Below are 27,178 nucleotides of genomic sequence, written 5' to 3' on the forward strand. Positions count from 1 at the left end.
GAGGGTAAGGGCATTAATGGCAAACAGTTATGCTGATATGGTTTGGCTGTGTCCCCATCAAAATCTCATCTTGAATTGTACTCCCATAATGCCCATGTGTTGTGCAAAGGACTCGGTAGGGGATAATTTGAATCATGGGAGTGGTTCCCCCATACTGTTCTCGTGGTAGTGAAAAAATTTCACGAGATCTGATGGTTTAATCAGGGTTTCCACTTTTGCATCTTCCTTATTTTCATTTGATTCTGCCATGTAAAAAGTGCCTTTCATTGTCCACCATGACTCTGAGGCCTCTTCAGCCATGTGGAACTGTAAGTCCAATTAAATATCTTTTACTTCCCAGTCTCTGATATGTCTTTAACAGCAGTGAGAAAATGGACTAATAGAGTAAAGTGGTACTGGGAGTGGGATGTTGCTGAAAATATGCCCAAAAATTTGGAAGTGACTTTGGAACTGGGTAACAGACAGAAGCTGGAACAGTTTGGAGGGTTCAGAAGGAGACAGAAAAATATGAGAAAGTTTGGAACTTCCTGGGAACTTGCTGAATGGCTTTGACCAAAAGCCTGATAGCGATATGGACAATAAACTCCAGGCTGAGATGGTCTCTGATGGAGATGTGGACATTTTTGGGAACTGGAGCAAAGGTGACTCTTGTTACGTTTCAGCAAAGAGACTGGAAGCATTTTGCCCCTGCCCTAGAAATTTGTGGAACTTTGAACTTGAGAGAGATGATTTAGGATATCTGATAGAAGAAATTCCTAAGCGTCAAAGCATTCAAGAGGCGAACTGGGTGCTATTAAAAACATTCAGTTTTACAAGGAATGCAGAGCTTATAAGTTTGGAAAATTTGCAGCTTGACAATGTGATAGAAAAACAAAAATCCATTTTCTGAGGAGAAATTCAATTGGCTGCAGAAATTTGCATAAGTAATGAGGAGCTTAATTGTTAATCCCAAAACCAAGGGGAAAATGTCTCCAGGGCATGTCAGAAGTTTTCATGGCAGCCCCTCCCATCACAAGCCCAGAGGCCTAGGAGAAAATTATTTTGTGCGCCAGACCCAGGGACCCTGTACTGTGTGGAGCCAAGAAACTTGGTGCCTTATGTCCCAGCTGCTCCAGCTGTGGCTGAAAGGGGCCAATGTAGAGCTTGAGCTCTGGCTTCATAGGTTGCAAGCCCCAAGCCTTGGCTGCTTCCAAGTGGCGTTGAGCCTGTGAGGGCACAGATGTCAATAACTGGGGTTTGGGAACCTCTGCCTAGATTTCAGAAGATGTATGGAAACACCTGGATGGCCAGGAAGCAGTTTGCTGCAGGTGGGTGGGGGACAATCATGGAGAACCTCTGCTAGGGCAGTGCAGAAGAGAAATGTGGGGTCAAAGACCCCATACAGAGTCCCTAATGGGGGACTGCCTAGTGAAGCTCTGAGAAGAGGGCCACCATCCTCTAGACCTCAAGACAGTAGATCCACTGACAGCTTGCGCTGTATACCTGGAAAAGTCACAGACACTCAATGCCAGCCCATGAAAGCATCCGGCAGGGAGGCTGTAGCTTGCAAAGCCACAAGGGTAGAGCTGCCTAAGAACATGGAACCCACCTCTTGCATTAACTTGACCTGGATGTGAGACCTGGAGTCAAAGGAGATCATTTTGTAGTTTTAAAATTTGACTGCCCCACTGGATTTTGGACCTTTATGGGCCCCATAACCCCTGTGTTTTGGTGAATTTCTCCCATTTGGAATGACTGTATTTATCTAATACCTGCACCCCCACTATATCTAGGAATAACTCTCTTGCTTTTGATTTTACAGGCTCATAGGCAGAAGAGACTTGCTTTGTCTCACATGAGACTTTGAACTGTGGACTTTTGGGTTAATGCTGAAATAATTTAAGGCTTTGGGGGACTGTTGGGAAGGCATGATTGGTTTTGAAATGTGAGGACATGAGATTTGGTGGGGCCACGGGTGGAATGATATGGTTTGCCTGTGTCCCCACTTAAATCTCACCTTGAATTTTACTCCCATAATTCCCACTTGTTGTGGGAGAGACCCGGTGGGAGATAATTTGAATCATGGGGGTGGTTTCCCCATCCTGATCTCATGGTAGTAAATATGTCTCATGAGATCTGATGGTTTTATAAGGGATTTTTGCTTTTGTGTCTTACTCATTTTCTCTTGCTACCGCCATTAAGAAGTGCCTTTTACCTCCTGCCATGAATCTGAGGCCTCCCCAACCCTGTGGAACTGTAAGTCCAATTAAACTTCTTTTTCTTCCCAGTCTCAGGTATGCCCATATCAGCAGCATGAAAACAGTCTAATACATATGTCTTTTACCAATAGAAGATAAAAGCCAGTTGATAAATCCTACTCTCTTTCTTCTCCACGATGGTGTGCCTGAGATGTACTATGTATAGCTAATATGGTACATACCTGTGACTTTAATAATTAATCACTTAGTACTGGGCCTTAGTGCTTTGACCCCTTCCCTGCATTCTCTATGATTAGTGCACTAATAGCACTGAAGGTCCCTGCCTCAGATTTCATTTACTGGGAAACTCAAAATATCATCCAATAAAAAGAACTAAATAAATTAATCAATAATGACTATTTTGTATTTAGAAAATATACCAAAACTAAATATGTCTCACTTTTTTCTTTTATTAAAATTAACTTTTTGAAAAACAACTCTACTGTTTCTTTTTTCTTCTTCTTTTCTTTCCTTTTTCTTTCTTTCTTTCTTTTTTTTTTTTTTTTTTTTTTTTTTTTTTTGAGATAGAGTCTCACTCTGTTGCCTAGGCTGGACTGCAGTGGTGCGATCTCGGCTCACTGAAACCTCTGCCTCCCAGGTTCAAGTGATTCTCCTGCCTCAGCCTCCCGAGTAGCTGGGGTTACAGGTGTGTGCCACTGTGTCTGGTTAATTTTTGTATTTATAGCAGAGACAGGGTTTTACCATGTTGGCCAGGCTCGTCTCAAACTCCTGACCTCAGGTGATCCCCCCACCCCAGCCTCCCAACTCTACTGTTTCTACGATTTTCTTGTCTGCTGTTCCCTTCTTTGAAGAGTAATTTGGAAATATTTGCTATAAACCTTTTATTAGGCATTGTGCTTTCAATAAATTATCTAAAGGATCTAATATAAGGTGGCTGCAAAACTTCAGTTTTATAAACTGTAAACAAATTTTTTTACACAAAGGTTGTCACCTAATCATATATTTCTCTAATTTAAACACCATTTTTCTTACTGTCTGCAGAAAGGCTGCTTCTTAACTTCCAATCTAATGATGGCAAGCACTAAAATCCTGACTTTAACAGAATGCTAGTAAAAATGCCTCAGTTATTTAAGTTGAAAGCAATACATTGGTAAATGGCTCTTGCCACAAATATTGGGAATGTGCAAATATATTTTTATTCAAAAATTCAAAATAAATTATCTTACAGAAAATGACAGCAGTAGACCATTATATACTGTCGACGAAAATGGTCACTGGTGATTACAGTGATTTCTTAAACATCAGCCAGCCTTTTCTCCTATCATTTTCTTTAACTGACTTCTCTGAAGTTATTGGTTAGAAACACTGCCTTGAGGTTTCTGTCACAGTTTATTCATAATGGTGAGGTGCTATTCTGGAAGTTAGAACATACCATCTCCCATTCCTCCCATTGCCCCCATATCAGGGTCCTTCTCTTTTTTAGGTGTTTCTGTCCCTACACCATCTGCTGTAGTCAAAGCCATTTCAGCAACATCCACCAAGGCGGTTCTCTAGTGATTCCTTTTCCCACCATATTCACAAAATCTCAAAGCATAATGTCATAACCGACCTCTGAGAATCATTGCATAATTTTCTCAACTTTCAAAGATTCTTCAACATCTGCATTCTTAGCCATAGTCATTGCAGAAATTTTGAGTGGTCTGTTAATAATATATATGCCAACTTTTTATCTTTATTAATGACTCCAAGGCTGGAATGCACCAAAGCAATGCAACAATCTCTTCCCAGAACAATACCTTCTTCAAAACTAGCTATTGTAGCATTAAGGGTATCTGTAACTTCTTTTCATTGACTTTGACATCACTCATCCCACCAAGCTTCAGCACAGCTACTTCATCTGACTGTTTTGCCAGGTATCAATTTCAGTCAGTTTTTCTTTTTTTTTTTTTCTGTTTTTTGTTTTGTTTTGTTTTGTTTTTTGATGGAGCCTCACTCTGCCACCAGGCTGGAGTACAGTGGCTCAATTTTGGCTCACTGCAACCTCTGACTCCCTAGTTCAAGCGATTCTCCTGCCTCAGTCTCCTGCGTAGGTGGGAGTACAGGTACATACCACCACACCCAGCTAATTTTATATTTTTAGTAGAGACGGGGTTTCACAATGTTGGCCAGGATGGTCTCGATCTCCTGATCTCATGATCTGTCCACCTTGGCCTCCTAAAGTGCTAGGATTGCAGGCTTGAGCTACTGCACCTGGCCCAGTTTTTCCTTTTTGTATTCACTAGTTGTGACATCTAACTGGAGGAGTATCTTGAATATACTTTTGAATTTGAGCCTTGTCATCATTTCCTTTTAAGAGCGTACCATCATCTTTTGTCACAATGACCTCTCCAATTTCTTCTAAGTCATGAGGCTGAACAACTTCAAGATTTAGGGTCAACCCTTCTTGTTCAAACACTGCCACCAATAGCAGTAGTCATATCTTTAAGCTTGTTCCTTCAATTGTCACTAAAACCTGGAGCTTTGGCTGTTACAGCCTAAAGACCAACTTTTATACTATTCAAAACAATATTTTCAGCAGTTACAACCAAGGGCTTATAGTGAGCACTGGCGATTTAAAGACCAGGTATAATGGACTGGACACTGGAAATTTCCTTTTAACTCAATAGAACATACACATACTGAAATTCACATACTATTATTCACAATATAATACACTTTTGATGTATTAATAAAGTATGGAGAAATATAGCCTTGATCAAACTTCATGCCTGCCATAATTTCTAGTTCATCATTCAATGTTTTTCCATTATTTACTGTGATGACACCCTTTCTTCCAGCTTTATTCATTGCATAAGAAATATGTTGCCAATTTCTTTCTCTCTGTTTGCAGAAATCGTAGCATCCTGAGCAGTTTCTTCAGGAGTTGCTACTGGTTTAGACTGATTCTTAAGTTCAGCAACTACAGAATCAATAGCTAACATAATATGTCTCCTGATTTCCACTGGATTAGCACTTTTGCTAATTTTCTCTTTCCTTGACAATAGGGCATGCCAGTACAGTAGCAGTGGTGGTGCAATCCCCAACCTCTTCATTTCTGTTATTGGAAACATCTTGAACAGGTTTAGCTCCGATATTTTCATATTTATCTTCTAAGTTAATTGAGTGTGCAACAATCACTCCGTATTTTGTTATTTTAGGACTTCCCCAACTCTGTTCAATAATCACTATTCTTCTCTTTGGCTCCATTGTAACAGCTACAGCATAGGCTTAAAGTCGTATAACTTGAAGCATTAAGGCTCGGGCTTCTACACCAAATTTCATATCTTTAGCATAAGCCCAAGTGACAGAAGAAGCTAGTACCATGGATACAGATCTCATTTGGTGAGAGATTGTGAACAATCAAACCATATCTGTAAGGCAGTGGCAGGGAGCGTGTGCATTGAGGCAGGTGATTATCAGCAAGTAAGGGCCAAAACCTCTTATAATTGTGATTATCATGTTATTATGTACAATAGGAGAAAATCTTTGCAAACAGATGTATAGAGTCAAGATAAAGTATTTAAACAAGTTATGATAAATATAAAAAAGAACATTATGCAGTGATTAAAATTAACATTCTGAAAGTTATATACATATACTTGATATGATCTTAGGAGAACAATCTGTTAAAACCTGTATATAAGGTATGATATTTGTTTGAGAGACATACCAAAATATAAAATACAGATATGTATGATTTTTATAGGACATTTCCTTATTTTGAATATGCTTTTCATTGTTAAGTTTGTTATTATAAATTATTACACCTAAATAAGATAAACAAATAGCATAAAGGATCTGATTCTATGTGTAATAATTTATCTTTGATAACTAAATATTTTTTTAAAGGAAATTATCATTTTTCAAAGATATTTATGTTCTTCTCTTGCCAAGTGGTGGCCAAATACTTTTTTCTCTTTTTTTTTTTTTTTTTTTTTTTTTTTAGACAGAGTCTTGCTCTGTCACCCAGGCTGGAGTGCAGTGGCCAGATCTCGGCTCACTGCAAGCTCCACCTCCCGGGTTCACACCATTCTCCTGCCTCAGCCTCCCGAGTAGCTGGGATTACAGGCACCTGCCACCTCGCCCGGCTAGTTTTTTGTATTTTTTAGTAGAGACGGGGTTTCGTCGTTTTAGCCAGGATGGTCTCGATCTCCTGACCTCGTGATCCGCCCGTCTCAGCCTCCCAAAGTGCTGGGATTACAGGCTTGAGCCACCGCGCCCGGCCCTTTTTTCTCTTATTAAGTAATGTTTGTAACAGATTGCATCAGAGATCTCCAAAAGCATTGGTGTCTAGTCTTAGCAACATTTCCAGAATTTGCAATGGAAGTCAAATGGTATATTTTAAGAAGGCAACACCTAGTTGGCATATTTGTAGAGTTGTTATCAATGCAACAATACTAAAATGTGAAAAATAATCTTAAGACATTGATATTACATTTATTTTTCATATTTTCATATTTATTTGCAAAATAATCTAAAACTTCATTCAAATGGTATGAGCAAGCATTCTATTTAACATCCCGTCGTCCAGCCTCCTCCCTAATCTTTCAATTAATATATTTATCAGATGTCATTTTGCACTTTAAACAGATATTTTCTCCAAAGTGCTCCTTCAACCATTACTATTTTCTGTCTCTTTCATGGCAACATCAGGTAAATTTTGCAACAAATAAGATGTAATATTGCCTGGGGAAAAAGACAAAAATGTGTGTGTGTGTGTGTTTTTAATTGTTGAAGTCACACGTACAAGATAATAAAACTAGGTCCAAGATCTCTTAATTGCTATGCATTCATATGACTATGACTCTGTTAGAAGAGGCTTGCTTCAGCACATACTTAAGTTTCTACTTCCTGGGAAAATATCTATATGCCTTCAACTACGAAGAATAAAGTCCTGTAGTAGAGATAAAATCAATTTCTAGAAATTATGATGAAGACCTAATACGTTAAATTTTGTTTCCAATCATCTTTCTAGCTCTTTCTCAACCAGTAGAAGAGCCACAATTTATAGTTATGTAGACATTTTTGACATATTTTTTCTATTATTTCTGGAAATGTCATGGTCAGTGGCAAGTAAACCCAGTTAAACCATTTCCAGAAGTTCAGCCAATAGCAAAATTAACTACTGGCAACTGATTTGAAAAACAGTATTATGTGCTGCCAACAGATAAAGACATGAAATGTATATTGTATGCAAATACTTTACAAAGGAACAAATCAACTGAAGAATTACCAGATTGGACATTGATTGATATTTCAATACTGCTTATTGATTAGCAAAACCGTAACCACTGTTATCTTTTCTTACAGACTTTTGAGATCAATTGCCTAACCAAGGATGACTGCTAAGACTAGTATCATGAAAAAATGTGTTCTAGGTACAATATTGTCAAGACCAGAGGTGTTTTACCTTTAGTTTTCTAGGTGTTGTTTGTATGTTACAATATAAATGTTACAATAACCTGATAAATGTTTTTCTGGTCTACTTATAAAGAGTTGAGATTTTATGAAACCGAGAAGGAAAAACAAATGGCTATATACATTTCCAAAATTAGGATATGGATGGGTGCACCACTGATATGGTTTGACTCTGTGTCTGCACCCAAATCCCATCTTGAATTATAATCCCCACATGTCGAGGGAGGGGCTTGGTGGGAGAATACTGGATTATGAGGATGGTTTCTCCTATGTTGTTATCATGATAATGAGTGAGTTCTCACAAGAGCTGATGGTTTTAAAAATGTTTGACAGTTTCCTTCTTGTGCTGTCTGTCCTGCCTCCAGGTAAGACGTGCCTGCGTCCCCCTCATCGTCTGCCATGATTGTAAGTTTCCTGAGGCCTCCCCAGCCATGTAGAGTTGTGTCAATTAAACCTCTTTTGTTTACAAACTAAATTACTGACTTTCAGGTAGTATCTTTACAGCACTGTGAAAATGAACTAACACAGAAACTTTTTTGAATTGTCTAATGATTACAATAATGAACCACATTTTCCCAGCGATTGTAAATAATAGTAGTACTACTATTACTGATCATACTAATGACAATATGTTTTCAGTTCAGTTATCAAAATACATATGCACTTTCTCTCAAAAATCTCATCTAAATGGCAGGAATCTATCCAGCTGTCTATCTTGAAAGATGTAGAAGAAATCTGTAAAATGTAATACACCAGAAAGATCTTAGAATTCCCCAGATATAAAAGGAATTGTTGTTAATTTCCTAAGTTCTGCCATTTCATAGAAAACCCCAGAGCTGCAAGCTCAATGTTTGCCTTGACAATTACTGGACATGAAGGAATGTCCTGGAGAGCCATCCTGCATGTAGCGTGCATGCTGAGGACTTTCATCTTGGAAGACTTCTTGGTAAGTCCTTGAAGTTCATTTATAGATCTGTTTGCCACACATGAGAAATTCTTCTAATGCAGTTAACAGCTCCCTAGAATTTACCTCAATGATTCTCAGTACTTAACATGGCTAGGAAACTTATTAGGAATGTTGTTTACATAAATCTAGGTCTGGGCCTAGGCATCTGTATTTTGACCATAGAAATAGGTGATCTTTATGCAGGCAGCCTAGTGTCCACATAAAAACTTAGACCTAGATTATTTTTTCTATGTGGTTTGTCACATCTCAAATTTTTACTGAATTAATTTATTTTTACTTTTACACAGTGTCTAGTTCTGTTGCCCTAGAGTGCAGTGCAGCCGGAAGTGCAATGGTGCAATCATAGCTCACTGCAGCCTTGAATGCCTGGATCCAAGCAATCCTCCTGCCTCAGCCTCCTGAGTAACTTGGACAACAGGTGTGCACCCCCACGCCTGGCTCAATTAATGTATTTTAAATTGTTTGCAGAAACAACGTCTTGCCGTGTTGCCCAGGCTGATCTCAAACTACTGGTTTCAAGTGATCCTCCTGCCTTGGTCTCTCAAAATGCTGGGATTACAAGAGCAAGCCACATACGCCGTCAGTTCTCAAGTTTTTAAGCTTATATTTTCTCCTAAACAGATTGAAAATCTTTATCTCTGTCTTGCATTTCTGGATGACTTTCAGCACCATGATTGGAAAAGTTCGTACTCAGATATTTCTAATTAGGGCTCATCATCTGTATATTAGACTAAGCACATTCACGTAGAATGGAGCTTTTCTGAAGTGAAGTTGATAGCAACTGCGCCAGGTTGATTGAACAGAGATCAGCCTAATATTTTCATTGAAAAAAATAATTACTAGAAATATAAAATAACTACTTATAACCTGACTTACATTTTTTTACAGAAATAAATTTAAATATATCACCTTATGCTATTGAAGTTTTATGTCTAAAATTATTGAATTAATACAAATCTTGGTATCAGACAACAGAATAAAAGCCTCATGAAAGTAGGTGCTATTATATCTCTAGCACCTGGAAGTGTGCCTGATTAAAAAGCAAGGAAGAATGAAAACAAAATAATAAAGTTAAGAAAAGGGGAAGGAAGGTAAGAGGAGGGGAGGGGAGGAAGAGAGGAGAGAAGAGAAGACAAAAGGAAAGGAAAAGGTAAAGAAAAGGAATGGGGGAAGGAAAGTAGAAAGGAAAGAGGAAATAAAAGGAAAAAGGGAAAAAAGATTACCAGTGTAGCTAAGTGTGTAACTGATTAAACTAAAATATCCCTAGGCATTTTCTTTTGCCCAGCAGGAAAAATACATTTAGCGTAACTCATGTGTTTCAGTATAGCTTTATTTTTTTTATCCCAATGTCTTTTCCTATACTTAAAGAACCCTAGACAGCTATTCATTTTCCCTAATACTCCATTGTGAAGCGCTTTCCTCATCCTGGAGTGCATTTGAATTAAAGTACCATATGCTATTCTGAAGAGCTTGTTTCTATAAAGTGTTCATTATGACCCTGGGCACCTTTTTCAATTTTTGTTGCTGCTGTGTGGTAGAGTTGGAGCCAAACTAAATAATGTGAGAATGAATGTGTATTCGCGTGTGTATTTGTGCGTGTGCATGCACGTGTGTGTGTTTTCTTGACCTATAGCTGTATCTTTCCATATGACTCTATTTTACTGATATCAAAGATGTATTGCTAATACAACAATTTGTTTAATTCAAATGATTGATCAAAGTGGAACGTAATAAATGTACAAAGCTTTTTTTTTTTTTTTTTTTTTTTGAGACGGAGTCTGGCTCTGTCGCCCAGTCTGGAGTGCAGTGGCGCAGTCTTGGCTCACACTGCAAGCTCTGTCTCCCTGGTTCGTGCCATTCTCCTGCCTCAACCTCCCGTATAGCTAGGATTACAGACACCCGCCACCAGGACTGGCTAATTTTTTCAATGTACCAAGTTTTTAAGAATCAGATATGTAACTGTAGAACTTTAAATCCAACTGATGTGTAAAAGAGCAATGTAAAAACATATATTTGAAGGTATATTACATCTTGGTTGGGCGTGGTGGCTCACGCCTGTAATCCCAGCACTTTGGGAGGCCGAGACGGGCGGATCACGAGGTCAGGAGATCGAGACCATCCTGGCTAACACGGTGAAACCCCGTCTCTACCAAAAATACGAAAAATTAGCCGCGCGTGGTGGCGGGCGCCTGTAGTCCCAGCTACTCGGGAGGCTGAGGCAGGAGAATGGCGTGAACCTGGGAGGTGGAGCTTGCAGTGAGCCCCGAGATCGCGCCACTGTGCTTCAGGCTGGGCGACAGAGCGAGACTCCATCTCAAAAAAAAAAAAAAAAAATTAGATTTTATGTGATTTAAAAAATATTTTTTGTTGTGTGTGTGTATGTAAATCAGCTGTCCCTTTTGATTTCAAAGAAGTAACATTTTACTTGCTTTCATTTGTTACTGCATGATCCCAAATCACCCTGAGTTATTTCCTTTTCTCCTGAAAAAATTAGCAGGTGTTTCTTCATAGTAAAAGGAGTTATAGTAACATTACTGTGTTTAAAAATTATTTATGAATCTTGGAAAACATTTATTTAGGATAGGAAAAATGGCTTTTGGGATTTTATTTTATTGAACATATAAAATATTTTTTAATCCACATAATCCAAATGTTCTAAAACTTTGTGATTCAAAGCTCTCTAAACAACTCCTATGAGTGTTTTTCTCAGATAGAGTATAAATACTTTGATGTAGCAGATATTAAATGTGCAGTGCAATTGAATAAATCTGTTTTATCTGTAGACTCTGTGAATCTGTAAATATATTTCTAGTCATGAACCAAACTGAAATTGTAAGCTGGAGTGGGTAAGGGAAAATAAAATAACTATGTACACTTCTAGAGAAAGGTAGTCTGTTGTATTTATCTCTATGCCCCCTTCAAAATGCAAGGTGCCCTCCCAACTCTTACTCAACAGCTAAAGAAGTAGGTACTGCCTTATCTCAAAATTTGAATTATTCCCTCCATGCCAAATAATATAGGGTACTTTTCCTCTTTAGGAGTAATCAAAGCTGTAAATCCCAAAGACCTATCACTTAAATAAGATGATAATTATTATTTTTAAATGAAAGACTATTTTTTACAGGCAGTCTTGAAAGGTTCCGATTCAACTCCAATAGCGTCTTTATGCAATTTTTATTGTTTCTAGCAAACTACATATTTTCTGGTGAAATAAAAGCCATGGTCATATATTCAATAGTTGGACTGTTCCTCTAACGACTAGTAAAAAGCTAATGGTAAAATTAGCTTTTTAAAAACATCAAATGGAAAGCAAACCTTTGTATAGGCCGCCATCTTTACAATATGAGACTGCTTAACCAGTTAGATACTGGTTTAAAAGATAAAAAAGTAGAAGGGTTTTCCCTCCTCTCTCTCTCTCTGAAATCTACTAAAATGAAATAAAATTAGAACACAGTTAAAACAACCTAAACATTTTTAGTAATTAATATAAAATATGGAGAAAGAATATCATTATTTAATGAATTCCTATCCCAATCTGTATGGAATACACTATACATATCTATTTTCTTTTCTTAAATATATACATAGATCAATATTTTAATAAACTATATATATTCTTGTCTTAAATATATATAGTTTTATATATACTTAAATATGTATATACGATAAGAAAATACAGTGTATTGAAATATTTATTTTTATTTTTATATATGCATATTTTTAAGACAAGAAAAGAGAGTAGGAAGAACAAAAAAGCAGAAAAAAATGTAAAACAAGTGTTTGGAATTTTTTTAAAAAATAGAAAACATTAAGTCAATACTTTCTGATCTTTTCCAATGTTTGAAAAATTTTATAAATTTTGTATTTGTTTGTAAATTTATTTCAGCACAATTGATGGAGTGTGTGCGTGTGTTTGTGCCAATGTGTGTGTTTTGAAATCTCTGTTGAGCCAGTTGTAACATATTACTGGTTTCCTTATTAATTAATAAGTAAACTAAAACTTTTGACATTTGTTCAACTTACATTTGTATAAAAACCAGGATTTTACTTTAAACAAAACATGTCCTTTAACAACTATCTGTTAACACAGACCACATAAACATTGCAAAATCTTAATTTTGATAAAACCACAGCAGGACATGACAAATGAGCTGAGATTACAGAAAATAAATTAAATAATAATAAAAAGCAGCAGTGATTTAAATCACATCAGGAACAATCATAATTAAATCATTAGCACCAAAAGCATAGTCAGTGAACTAGAAAACTACTTAAGAAAAAAATAACGCAAGAAGAGAAAAATACTAAATAGAGCAAATAAATGAGATATTTGGAGTGGAAAAAATATGTAAAATATAGAGATATCCCTGAATTTCAGAATGGAATTAAAGAAATTGGCCAGATGCATTTAAAATACTTTAAGAATATTGTTCTCAGGTGTAAAAATCTTGCTCTCAGGTATAAAAATCACATTTCCTATTTTCCTATGGGGTGCAAGGGGGGAGTCTGAGCGACTTCAGCTTTTATACACACACAGACAACATCACTGTCAAAAGACAGTAAAGGAAAAGTTAGGAGAAAGGTATAAAATATGAAGTAATTGTTGATTTTTAGAAGAAAGTGACACCAATTTCCAAATACAACTATTGATGAGGATACTGGGCAGGTAGAATTGGTGTTATCTTAGTGTTTAAATATTTTCATCTCCCTGATTTCCCCTTATCCCACTCCGAAACAGAGTAACTAAGGTAATTAAACAAACAAACAAAAAAACCCACTGACAAATAACTGCATACATTCACAGACATCAAAAGCTGCAAGACCTGCATGGTGTCAGAAGCTCTGCAGAAGAAAGAAGACTGAAGTAAATGGCCAAATTGGACACTCGCAGGTGGGAAAACCCCACATGACCTAACAGGTACTCATTGGAAAGTGGGGGTTACTAATTTAAGATCTGCAACTGATATGATGAGGCATTTGTGAGTGGAAAGGAAATTTGAGGAACCAGTAAAATAGCTCCTCAGATCTAGGATCCAATGCCAAACAGAGTTTCAGGAGAGTCTCATTCTAAAGAAAACAGTGTTGAACATGAACAGGACAGGGACCATGACAGCAAAGAAGAATAAAAAACAACAACAAAAGAAATCTTTTAGATGAAAAGGAGGAAAAGAGAAAAGAAATTCACAATGCATTAAGCCATATGTTTGAATCTTGATCCAAGCAACAAAAAAATTTCTAGCATTGCAAAATTGACTACCTATCATTACCTGTGCCCCTGTGCAACCTGCTTCCTTCTACAATTTGGGAACACTACTTTAATATACAATAAATAAGAATAAAAGTTTGCATTTACATCCCATAAAGGCTTTATTGTTGTTAGGGGCGTTAATTTAGAATAAAAATCCCTTTCAACCCAGAGAAACCTTTCCAAAGGCAGAAGAAAAAGAGAATATGTAGAATTTGATTTTCTGTTTCTGCATAATTCTCTTAGGATAATGGCCTCCAGCTGCATGTATGTTGCTGTAAAAGACATGATTTCATTCTTTTATGGTTGTTTAGTATTCCATGGTGGACATGTACCATGTTTTCTTTATCCAATCTACTATTGATGGGCAAATAAGTTTTTTTCATGTCTTTGGTATTGTGACTAGTGCCACATTGAACAGATGAGTGCATGTGCCTTTCCAGTAGAATGATTTGCTTTTGCTGTGTATATACACAGTAATGGGATTGCTGGGTCAACCAGTACTTCTGTTTTGTGTTCCTTGAGACATCTCCATACTGCTTTCCTCAGTGGCTGAGTTAATTTACATTCCCATCAACAGTGTATAAGTGTTCCCTTTTCTCTGCTGCCTCATCAGTGTCTATTATTTTTTGACTTTTTGATAATACTCATTCTGACTGGTGTGAGATGGTATCAATTGTGGTTTTGATTTGTACTTCTGTGATCATTAGTGATGATCAGCATTTTTCATGTTTTGGGGCCATTTTTATGTCTTTTTTTGAGAAGACAATTTTTAATGGACTTACTTGTTTTTGCTTGTTCATTTGCTCAAGTTTCTTTTAGATTCTCATTACTAGACCTTTGTTGAATGCACAGTTTGTGAATATTTTTCCCCATTCTACAGACTGTCTACCTTGTTGATAGTTTCTTTTGCTGTGCAGAAATGCTAGTTAGTCCCACTTGTCACTTTTTGTTTTTGTTGCAGTTGCCTTTGAGAATTTAGAATATTCTCACTTATAAGTGAGAGCTAAATATTGGGTACAATTGGACATAAAGATGGAAACAATGAACACTGAGAACTACTAAAATGGGGAGAGAAATCAGCTTTTCCTTCTATTCAGCCCTTCGATTGATTGGATGAGGTTCACCCATTAGGAAGAACAATCTACTTTATTCAGAAAACCAATTCTTTTTTTAAAATCCTTTTTAAAGCTTTTCATTTTTATTTTGACGTAAGTGTAGATTCATAAGCAGATGTAAAATATAATACACAGAGGCTTCAAACACACTTGACCCAGTTTCTCCCCAATGCTAACATCATCTTCACATCAAGATACAGGACAATTTCATTACAAAGTATCCTCTTGCATCCTTTTACAACAGCACCTCACTTCCTTCCCTCACTTTCTATACCTAATACCTGGCAACCTTGAATCTGTTTTCTATTCTATAATTTTGTCATTTCAAAAATGATATTTAAATTGATTATATGGTATTTTAAGACCTACCTTTTCACTAAAAATAATTTCCTGAGCGCCATCAAAAGTTGTTGCATTTGTCACTCAATTATTTCTTTTTATTGCTGGGTAGCAATCTATGTTATAGATGTACCATAGTTGATTTTACCTATCACTTACTGAAGGTCAAATGTTAATGCTATCCAGAAGCACTCTCACAGACGCACCCAGAATTATGTTTCATTAAATGTTTGGGCAGTCAAGTTGGCAGATAAAATTAGCCACTATAGCAGCTAAAGATCCATCCACAAGAATTACCAAATGAGTTCTACCTAACCAAGGAATAAATAATTTGCTAGCAACTGATCAAGAACATGTAACATTTTTGGAGACTAACAAGCTGATTTTACAAACTAGTTGTACATTAAAGGAAAAAAATCTTGTGAATAGTGACATCTTTAACAAATTTGAACATATATCTATATGTATATATGCTATGACTGAACAAATATCATGGCAAAATTCATAAAAAGTTAGTGTGATGTACTATTCACCCTATTATGCAGGGTAATTAACAGTTTTATTCACTTTACCCTGTTATCAAAGAGTACTTCATCCATGATGTCCACTCAGTAAATATTTGATGACTAAACTAATAAGAAAAACAATATTGTTATCTCAATAGGCATTAGAAGTATCCAACACCTATTCACCTAAAACAATAAACTAGATGTACAAAGAAACTCTTGATCTAGAGTAATCTTGACAAAGAATACTAACAAAAAAAAAATACCCACACTGACATAATTAATAGTAAACTATTTGTGCAACTCCCAGTAAAATCAAGGAAAAAGCAAAGAAGTTTCTCACTATTATCTTTTTTCTACACTATTAGATAGCATCATTAGCAAAGCAATGGGGTGAGGATAAAAGATAATGACATATATATATGTATATATGTATAAGGCAAAGAAAATCTCTCATTATTTAGAAAATAAATGATTACATGTAAAATCAAAGGAAATATGTGGTTCAGTATTTAAAAAGTTTAAAATACCATATAAAATATATGTAATATAAAAAGTTAATATTCAATAGCTTTGGTAAATAGAAAGAAGTCCCTGGCGTGGTGACCAGCTTTCAGTATAACCCCTAAAGATCCCTACCTCTTGGAATTCAAGGCCTTTTGCAATCCCTTTTAATGAGTGAAGGCTTTACAAAGCAAATTCTTTTATTAATATAAAATAAGTGATGTCTGACTCCACGACTAGGCCATGAAAGGTGGAGTGGTATCTTGAGCATTCTCTCTCTTTCACTCTCTCATTCACTCTAACTCGTATCACTTGCTCTTGGCCTGAGAAGCCACACAGAAAGGCTGACAAGTTGGGGGATGGAGGCCTCTGGAAGGCAGGCACATGAGCAAATTTAAAAGCTGATCCTGCAGCTCCAATCCAGCCTTCAATTCATTGCAGCCAACATTTTGGCTTCAACCTCTAGAAGATCCCAAGACTCAAAGACACAGTTAAATTGTTTCTACACAATTTTGCCCATTGTGTAACTAATTAAATTGAAAAAATGAACTAACTGGAATGTTGATAATTTTATTAATCTCTGAGTTAGTTTGAATCAACTCAAATTATATCCATATCATAAAATTATGTCTTGAAATTTCATTCAATCGTAGATAGTACTTTTTTCTGATTGATTCAAATGGTCCTTTATATATAAAGGACCATTATCTATAAAGATATATATATCTTTATATATTTTATATATACTCATCTTTGACTCCTTTAATTCCTATGTACATATATATACATACCCCTACATGTACATACATACATCTATATTCCTATACATATATATATACCTACATACGCTCCATATATATGCATGTAGGAGTAAAAGGAGTGAAAGGTGAGCACTGAAGAAAGAACATCACTGAAGTATACATTTTTGTTATGCAAATTTTAAGCATAACACGAATGGTAATTAATGAGAACATTTAATTGGAGATATCCTTCTCATTCAATGACAAGACAAGCATTCATTAGAAGCAAAAGAAAGAGAAAGCAATAGAACAATCTGACTATATAAAGAAAAGAGAATGTTTGACACGGAAGTTTGTGCTCTTGACTACTGAAAAAGAAAACCAAAAATCACGGGAGTCATTTGATCAAGAATAGATGTTAGATACAGGATAGAACTATGAGAAAATAGGGTAGGTGTGTAGGTTTGCATATAGGGAGAAACTGAAAGAGAGAAAAATTTTCTTTGCCTAGAGATTTGTCTGAATGTCTGGAATACTCCTCTGATTGTGTGCAAATCATAGACTTTTAAAACTAACTCCAATGCTGTTGCATCGCACTGTCTGTGTGAAACCAAAGATTTCCCAGAATATTGACAAACACACATTTCTAGCTAAGAACGAGTATGGCAGCCACAGCCATGTTCTTCTGAGTCCAAAATCAAGAAGCGTGGTAAGAACCTGTAGCAGATACACTGGCACTCTTAAGTGTACAGTCAGGTGTTTCCAAGCACATCCAGACATCCAGGACCACATTAGAGTGGGGGCAAATTTTAAGTGAGGGGTCTTTTTTTTTTTTTTTTTTTTTTTTTTTAGACGGAGCCTCACTCTGTCACCAGGTTGGATTGCAGTGCGGATCTCAGCTCACTACAACCTCTGCCTCCCAGGTTCAAGCAATTCTGCTGACTCAGCCTCCCAAGAAACTGGGACTATAGCTGCACGCCACCAGGCCTGGCTAACTTTTTGTATTTTTAGTAGAGATAGGGGGTTTCACCATGTTGGTCAGGCTGGTGTCCGACCCCTGGCCTCAAGTGATCCGCCCACCTCGGCCTCCCAAAGTGCCTGAATTACAAGCGTCAGCCACCGCCCCAGCCAAGTGTGGAATTTCTTAATCTCCAGGTGATACTCTACTGGGTGAGTGGTAGAGTTTTCCTGGAAACGAATACCCCCAATTGATTAATTTTCCCCAAGTCCATTTCTGCCGTATTCCCAACTTCTCTATGAAGTCGTCTGTGGTCAGTGCATATGTTTCTGTCTTCTCTTCAGTATGACAAAAAGAATAAGCATTAAAATAGAATATCACCTAATACATTTCAAAGCCTTAGATTCTAAGAATTTTTGCACGTCGGGCTGAGTTTCCGTAGATGGACATTGTGCAAGTATAATTTGTACAATGAGATTTCTATATAGGAAGATGACATCACTGGAAAGAAAATAATGAAAATAGTATGCCAACATTTTTGTTCAGAAATGTAATGCCATTGACATCCACACTAGAACTGGTATTCACTGGTATAACTCTTTTACTTTGAAAACTCATTGTGGAAATTAAAGTGGGGAAAAATATTTCATAAATATTAAAGAGATGTTAAAGATTATAATGATTATAATATTTAATAGTGAAACACTCAGTGTCTTAACTTCATTGCGAAGACCATATCCAAAAGGTTAAAAAGTGACTTGTTTCTCACTATACATTGTGTGCTTATGCATGCGTGTGTATTTCACAAAATATAATATGTTCATTATCCTAGTAATGCTACCGTAAAATTCCATTTAATTTTATTTATTGAGCCAGCATTTAGTAAAATGTTTTCATTCATGTAATTTGGCAGTTACACTCCAAAAGAGCTATATAAAAAAGTAAAAGTCATGTTTAACCCTGTCTTTCCATTGTTAATATTTTGTTTTCCCTTTTGATTGATTGATATGCAGTGCCAGTTACATTTTACAAAAAAAAAGTCTACATTGTACTAGTGTGTTATAAAATATCAATCACTTATCTAAGCATAAAATTTTAAATAATGTGAATTTCCCACAAATTAAAATTTTTATAACATTACATTTTGGCTGGGCACAGTGGCTCACACCTGTAATCCCAGTGCTTTGGGAAGACAAGGTGGGGATCATTTGAGGACAGGACTTTGAGACCAGCTTGGCAAGATCCCATCTCTACAAATAAAGGAAAAATAAAAACCAGGTGTGGTGAACAAATACTATCATTAACTGCTGACAAAAAATTGTAATGTCTATATGTCACTTGACATTTTCTTAATAAAGGAAAATTTAAAAAGAGGATAATACACACACACACACACACACACACACAGAGAGAGAGAGAGAGAGAGAGAGAGAGAGAGAGAGGAACCTGCACCCCACCAACGTTTCAACTGAACTTCATTTCTGCATTATCAAATGATGTTCCTTTCATTATGTTCTAAAGAATAAATGGAAACATAGGTAGTTGATAGATAGATATTCTTAAATAAGTCAGTTTTTTTGTTGTTGTGGTTTTGTTTTTGTTTTTGAGATGGAGTTTTTGCTCTGTTGCCCAGACTGGAGTGCAGTGGTGTCATCTTGGCTCACTGCAAACTCCGTCTCCTGGGTTCAAACAATTCTCCTGCTTCAGCCTCCCGAGTAGCTGCAATTATAGGCACTTGCCACCATACCTGGTTAACATTTGTATTTTTAGTAGAGATGAGATTTCACCATGTTGGCCAGGCTGGTCTCGAGCTGTTGACCTCATGTGGTCCACCTGCCTCGGCCTGCAAAAGTGCTAGAATTACAGGCACGAACCATGCTGCCAAGCAATAAGTAAGTCTTATGAAATTTTGGCAAAGCAATGATCTGTTGCATCATTCTGCTTTGTTCATTTAATAATTTAATACTATGTCATGAGCATTGTATTTGTCCTTAAGTAGTCTGTGATAATCAGATATAATCAGAGTATATATATATCTGGTATAATCAGGTTAATACATGACTCCATATGTATATATTATGTGAGACACTGTTATCGTGATTATGCATGAAAGTTTCTAGAGTGAGATGACATAGACTGAAATCTATAATTTGCTACATATACGACATATTATACATTAATGGATTTAATGGACAGATCACCTTATATTTTCTAGCATAAATAATAAATAAAAAGGAAGCATAATTTCTAGACAAAAGTGAGTTTTCAGTGTAGATTTCATGACTAACACTACTAGTACCTCTATCATCACATGCAACAGCATGTAACTTTTCTCTCCCAGTTTGGGTCGAAAAGACTGAGATATATAGATGGGATACACAAATTGTCAAGGTCACATATCTAGTAAGTAGAACATTTCAGATTTCAGTTCAAATTATGTCACCCCCAAAACACTCCCTCATAATCACTGTAACAGTGTCTCACAAATGACTCCATAAAATTCCACAATGAAAATATATCAAAATTCACTTGAATGGATATTTAAATATACTTCCAAATTAAACTTGTGCAAATGACAGTATAGTAAATATATTGTATATAATTATTTTTCTTTTCTTTCTTCTTTTGGTTTCTAGAAAATAAAACTAAGTTAATGCATTTTTATATTCCAGCATGTTAAGCTTGATCTGCATTATCATTTTTACATATTTTATTTCATATATCCTTTCTTTTAAAGCAGTAAGTGCTTACTTCATGTTGAAATTTTTAATTTTTAGTTTTGGGGGTGCATAACAGGTATATATATTTATGGAGGTACGTAAGTTATTTTGATAAAAGCATACAATGCATAATAGTCACATCAGAGCCAATGAGGTATCCATTACCTTCTTTCTGTGTGTTACATACAATCCATTTTTTTAAAAGTTATTTTAAAATCTACAATAAATTATTGTTGGCTATAGTAACCCCTTTGAGCTATCAAATACCGGATCTTATTCATTCTATCTGACCATATTTTGATATCCATTAGTCATTTACTGTTACTCCTGCCCCCACCACCCAGTACCCTTCCGAGCCTCTGATAACCATTGTGCTACTCCATAAGTAGCACATTGAACTCCAGTAGTTCAATTGTTTCAATTTTTAGTTTCCACAAATAAGTGACAACTTGCAAAATTTGTCTTTCTGTGCCTGCCTTATTTCACTTAACATGGTGACCTCCAGTTAGATACATGTTGTTGCAAATGACAGGGTGTGACTTTTTTCATAATTGATTATTACTCCATTGTGTATAGGTACCTCATTTTCTTTTACTCATTTGCTTGTTAATAGAAACTTCGGTTGCTTCTAATTCTTGGCTATTGTGAATAGTGCTGCAATAAACATGGGAGTGTAAATATTACTTCAATATAGTGAGTTCCATTCTTTTGTATACACCTAGCTGTGCGATTCCTGGATCATAAGGTAACTCTATTTATTGTCTTTTGAGGAATGTCCAAACTGTTCTCTATGGTAGGTGTACCAATTCATATTCCTGACAAGAGTGTACAAGGGATCTGTTTTCTCCACATCCTGTCAGCATTTGTTATTGCCTTTTAGATAAAAGCCACACTGGGGTGAGATGATATCTAATGGTAGTTTTGTTTTGCATTTCTCTGATGATCAATGGTGTTGAGCACTTTTCATGTAACTGTTTGCCACTTGATGTATTCTTTTGAGAAATGTCTGTTTAAACCCTTTACCCGTTTTTAGCCAGATTATTAGTTGTCGTCGTTTTCCTTAAAAAGTTGCTTGTGGCCGGGCGCAGTGGCTCAAGCCTGTAATCCCAGCGCTTTGGGAGGCCGAGGTGGGCGGATCACGAGGTCAGGAGATCGAGACCATCCTGGCTAACACAGTGAAACCCCGTCTCTACTAAAAATACAAAAAACTAGCCGGGCGAGGTGGCGGGCGCCTGTAGTCCCAGCTATTCGGGAGGCTGAGGCAGGAGAATGGCATAAACTTGGGTGGCAGAACTTGCAGTGAGCTGAGATCTGGTCACTGCACTCCAGCCTGGGCGACAGAGTGAGACTCCATCTCAAAAAAAAAAAAAAAAAAAAAAAAAAAAAGTTGCTTGAATTCCTTTCATATTCTGGTCATTAATCCCTTGTCAGGCAGATAGTTTGCAAATATTTTCTCCCATTCTGTCTGTTGTCTCTGCATTATGTTGATTGTTTCCTTTCCTTTGCTGTGCAGAACTTTTTAAACTTGATGTGATCTAATTTACTCAGTTTTGCTTTAGTTATCTGCAAAAATGGGCATTGCTCAAGAAATCTTTGCCCAGTTCAATGTCCTGAAGAGTTTCTCAAACATTTTATTATAGTAGTTTCATAGTTTAAGGTGTTAATTTTAAGTCTTTCATTCATTTTGATTATTGTATATGGCAAGAGATAGGGGGCTACTTTCATTCATTGATATATGGATATCCAGGTTTTCCAGCACTATTTATTGAAGAGACTATGCTTCCCCCAATGTATGTTTTTGTATTCTTGGCAAAACTGAGTTCACTGTAGTTGTATAGATTTGCTTCTGGGTTCTCTATTCTGTTCCATTGGTCTATGCATCAGTTTTTATCCCAATGCCGTGTTGGTTTGGTTATGATGGCTCTGTAGCATAATTTGAAGTCAAGTAATGTGATTCCTCCAGTTTTGTTCTTTTTGCTCAGCACAGCCCTGGCTATCCTAGGTCTTTTGTGGTTCCACATAAATTTTAGGATTGTTTCTGCTATTTATGTGAATAATATCATTGGTATTTTGACAGAGATTGCATTGAATCTATAGATTGCTTTGAGGAGTATGGTCATTTTAACAATATTGATTCTTTCATTTTCTGAACATAAAATATCTTTATTTTTTGTGTTCTCTTTGATATCTTTCACCATTGTTTTACAGTTTTCATTGTAGAGATCTTTTACTCCTTTGTTTAAGTAAATACCCAGGTATTTTATTTTATTTGTGGCTATTATTAATGAGATTACTTTCTTGATTTTTTTTCAGACTGTTTGCTGTTTGACTATAGAAATGTTACTAATTTTTATATGTTGATTTTGTATCCTGCAAATTTACTGAATTCATTTATGACTTCAATAGTTTGTTGCTACAGTCTTTAGGTTCTTTCAAATGTAAGATTATATCATCTGTAAACAATGATACTTTGACTTATTCTCTTTCAATCTGGAGGCCCTTTTATTTCCTTCTGTTGTCTGATTCCCCTCGATGGGACTTCCAGTATTATGTATAACAACAGTCATGAAAGGAAGCATGTTTATCAAGTTCCGCGTATTAGAGGAAAGGCTTACAGTTTTCCCACATTTAGCCTAATACTAGCTGTGGGTCTGCTGTATATGGCTTTCATTGTGTTGAGGTATGTTTTTTCTATACCCACGTTGTTGAGGGTTTTTATCCTAAAGGAATGTTGAATTGCCTCAAAAGCCTTTCCAGTTTCAATTGAAAAGATCATATGGTTTTCATCCTTCATTCTGTTGATTTAATGTATAACACTGATTGATTTGCATATGTTCAATCATCTTTGCATCCTTAGAATAAATACCATTTGGTCCTAAAGAATGATCTTTTTAGTGTGTTGCTGAATTTGGTTTGCTAGTATGTTGCTGGGGATTTTTGCATCAGTGCTCAGCATGGGTATTGACCTGCACTTTTTCTTTTTACTTTTTGTTTCTCTTTGATGTGTCCTTGTCTATCTTTTGTATCAAGGTAATACTGCTTTTGTGGAATGAATTTGGAAGTATTCTCTCCTCTCCTATTTTTCAGAGTAGTTTGAGTATGATTCGTATTAGGTCTTTTTTAAGTGGTTGATAAAATTTAGAAGTAAAGCCATTAGATATCAGGCTTTTCTTTGCTAGAAGACTTTTTATTACGGTTTTGATCTCATTACTTGTTATTGACCTGTTCAGATTATGTATTTCTTCATGGTTCAATCTTAGGTTGCTTGTATCTAGGAATTTATCAGTTTCTTCTAGGTTTATTAATTTATTGGCCAGTAGTTGTTCATAGTAGCCTCTAACTATCCTTTGAACTTCTGCAGTAATGTTTGTAATGTATCCTTTAAATCTCTGATTTTATGCATTTGGGTCTCTAGTGAGTCTGACTAAAGGTTGTTAATCTTATCTTTTCAAAAAACCAACTTTTTGTTTCTTTGATTGGCATTTATTTAAATTTAAATTTTATTTATTTCTGTTCTTATATTTAATATTTCTTTTACTCTTCTAATTTGGGATGTGGTTTACTCTTGTTTTTCTAGCTCTTTATGAGGCATAATAAGGTTGTTTCCTTAAGTTTGTTTTTGTTTTTGTTTTTGTTTTTGTTTTTTTGACATAGGAGCTCATCACTATAAATTTTCCTCTTAGTACTGCTTCCACTGTATCTCCATAGGTTGTCATGCATTATGCTTCCATTATCATTTGTTTTGAGAAATTTTTAAATTTCTTTCTTAATTTTTTCATTAACCCATTGGTCATTCAGAAGCATAGTGTTAAATTTCCATGTGTTTTTATAGTTTCAGAAATTCTTCTTCTTATTGATTTCCTCTTATTTGATCTTATTATGATCAGAGAAATAGTATATTTAATTTCAGTGAAAAAACTTTAAGACTCGTTTTGTGCCCTAACATATGGTCTGTCCTTCAGACTAATACATGCGCTGTGGAGAATATATCCTGCAGCCATTGGATGAAATGTTCTATAAATATCTATTAGCTGCATTTGGTCTACAGTGCAGACTAAGTCTCATATTTCTTTGTTAGTTTTCTGTCTGGATCATCTGTCTAATGCAGACAATGGGGTATTGAAGTCCCCAGCCATTACTGAATTGAGGTCTATCTCTCTCTTTCTCTCCAATAGTATTTGCTTTATATGTCTGAGTGCTCCAGTGTTGAGTGTATCTGTATTTATAATTCTTATATTCTTGCTGAATTAACCTCTTTATCCTTACCTAATGACATTCTTGTCTCTTCTTATAGTTTTTGTCTTGTAATCTATTTTGTCTGATATGATTACAGCTATTTCTGTTCTTTTCTCGATTCCATTTGCACAGACTGTCTTTTTACATCTATTTATCTTCAGTTTATGTGTATCTTTATAAGAGCAGCATGTCTCTTGTAAGCAACATATTATTACCTCTTTTTTCTTTTTTTTTTATAATCTATTCAGCAGCCACTGTAGGTCTTTCTACGTCTTTTGATTAAAGATTTTGAGAATTCAATGTTATTACTGTCAAGTAAGGACTTACTCCTGCCATTTTGTTATTTGTTTTCTGGTCTTCTCCTCCTTTGTTTCTTCCTTCTTGTCTGCCTTTTAGTGAAGGTAATTTTCTCTGGTAGCATGTTTTAATTTCTTGCTTTTTATTTTTTGTGTATCTGTTATAATTTCTTTTTTGATTTGAGGTTATCATGAAGCTTACAGATAATATCTTATCACTCATTATTTTAAATTCATGACAACTGAGCACTGATTGCATAAGCAAATAAACCAATAAGCAAAGAGAAAATTAATGAAAATTACACTTTAACTTCTTCCCTCTACTTTTTGACTTTTTGTTGTTTCTAGTTATATCCTGTTGTACTTTCTGTATCTTGAAAAGTTGTAGTAATTATTTTTGATTGGTTCATCTTTTAGTCTTTCTAATCAAGATACGAGTAGTTGAAACTAGTAATTATGGTATTATTCTATTCTGTGTTTTCTGTGTATATACTATTACAAGTTAGTTTTGCACTGACACATGAATTCTTACTGCTCATTACATCTTTTTTCTTTCACATTGAAGAACTCTCTGTATCATTTATTGTAGGACAGGTCTGGTATTGATGAAGTTCCTCAGCTTTTGTTTGGGAAATTATTTATTCCTCCTTTGTGTTTGAAGGATATTTTGACAGGATGCACTATTGTCACAGGATCCTTAGGGTGTAGCTTTTTCAGCTGAAAAACTGTGGCCAGTGGCACTTTTGCCCAAGTTTTGCTCGGACCCTCTGGGCTTGTTCCACACACTTGACCTGGAAGGCTGAGCTTGACTTATGCTCCCAACCAAGATCCCATGCCTACCAAGGGCAAGGCAGGTATGGAGTGGCAATGGATGTGTGAGCAAGTGTGGTATCTGGCCACTGCACACAGCCAGGTGTGGCAGCTGTGGCAGGTCAGTTAGCTTCAAGTACCAGTATAGGAACTAGATCCATGTAAGACTGTGGCTAGATCAGACATAATGCAAGCAGCTTCCAATTTGGGCATCAGGGAAGATGGTGGCACTTGAAAGCTTGGAAATACCAGGAATCATAGAGCCCTGGAGAGAGTGTCACAACCCTGGCTCAGAGAGCCCTTAGGCCTGGGAACCCCGAAGGGCTGCAGCTCATCTCTCCTTCTTGTCGCCTGCAATGTGGTGAGCAGCAGGCAAGTTTAGCCCTGTTTGTGTTACAGCTCTTTCAGTCCTACTATTTGGTGCATCCCTAGTTCTTGTCCTGCGTTCAGGAAGAATGAGGTACTTGGACAACTAGAGATTGAGCAAGGTGGAGAGGAGCTGCACTGAGTGACAGAAGGCTCTCAGGAGACCTGAAGTGGGTAGCTCCTTCTGCAGGAAGGTTGTCCTGATTAGTTTCCAGCCTTTAGTGGAGGGGAGACCTGTGGTGGATAGTTCCTTTCCACAGCTGGTAGTCCTGATGTCTGTGTGAGTCTGGCTGAATCTGGGGTTTTTATGGGCTCAGAAGGAAGGAAGAGAATGCTGATTGGTTCATGGACAGCCATGGGAGGGCCCAAGAAAAGCACCGTAAGTTCTCCCTCCAGGTCATGGAGTCTACCTGGAATTGGCAGCCAGGCCCCCAGGCTTCAGGCTGTCCCTGACTTAAAGATAAGGTTTCACCAGGGACCTGCCCCTTTCTGTCCAGAAGCCTGTCTGCCTACCACCATCAACATGCTGTCCACAGTGTCCAGGCTGTTTGGGGCTAAAGGGCACCTGCAGACCCACACCCGAGTTGCTCTCAGTGCCCTCAGCCTCCTTCTCACAATCATCGCTTCCCAAAGTTTCAGAGGGGCAAAGGTGGTGGGTGTCAGGCATGTCAGAGCTGCCCTGAGTGTGCATACACCCAGCTGAGTCAGGACAGATCTA

General features: G+C 36.5%; 1 pseudogene; it reads right to left on the minus strand.

Annotated features, from left to right (window-relative positions):
• Window positions 1–3,619: 3,619 nt before the first annotated feature.
• Window positions 3,620–5,606, minus strand: LOC104666474 (annotated as a pseudogene).
• Window positions 5,607–27,178: the final 21,572 nt, after the last annotated feature.

The sequence above is a fragment of the Rhinopithecus roxellana genome, chromosome 3, assembly GCF_007565055.1.
Source record: "Rhinopithecus roxellana isolate Shanxi Qingling chromosome 3, ASM756505v1, whole genome shotgun sequence".
Lineage (NCBI taxonomy): Eukaryota > Metazoa > Chordata > Mammalia > Primates > Cercopithecidae > Rhinopithecus > Rhinopithecus roxellana.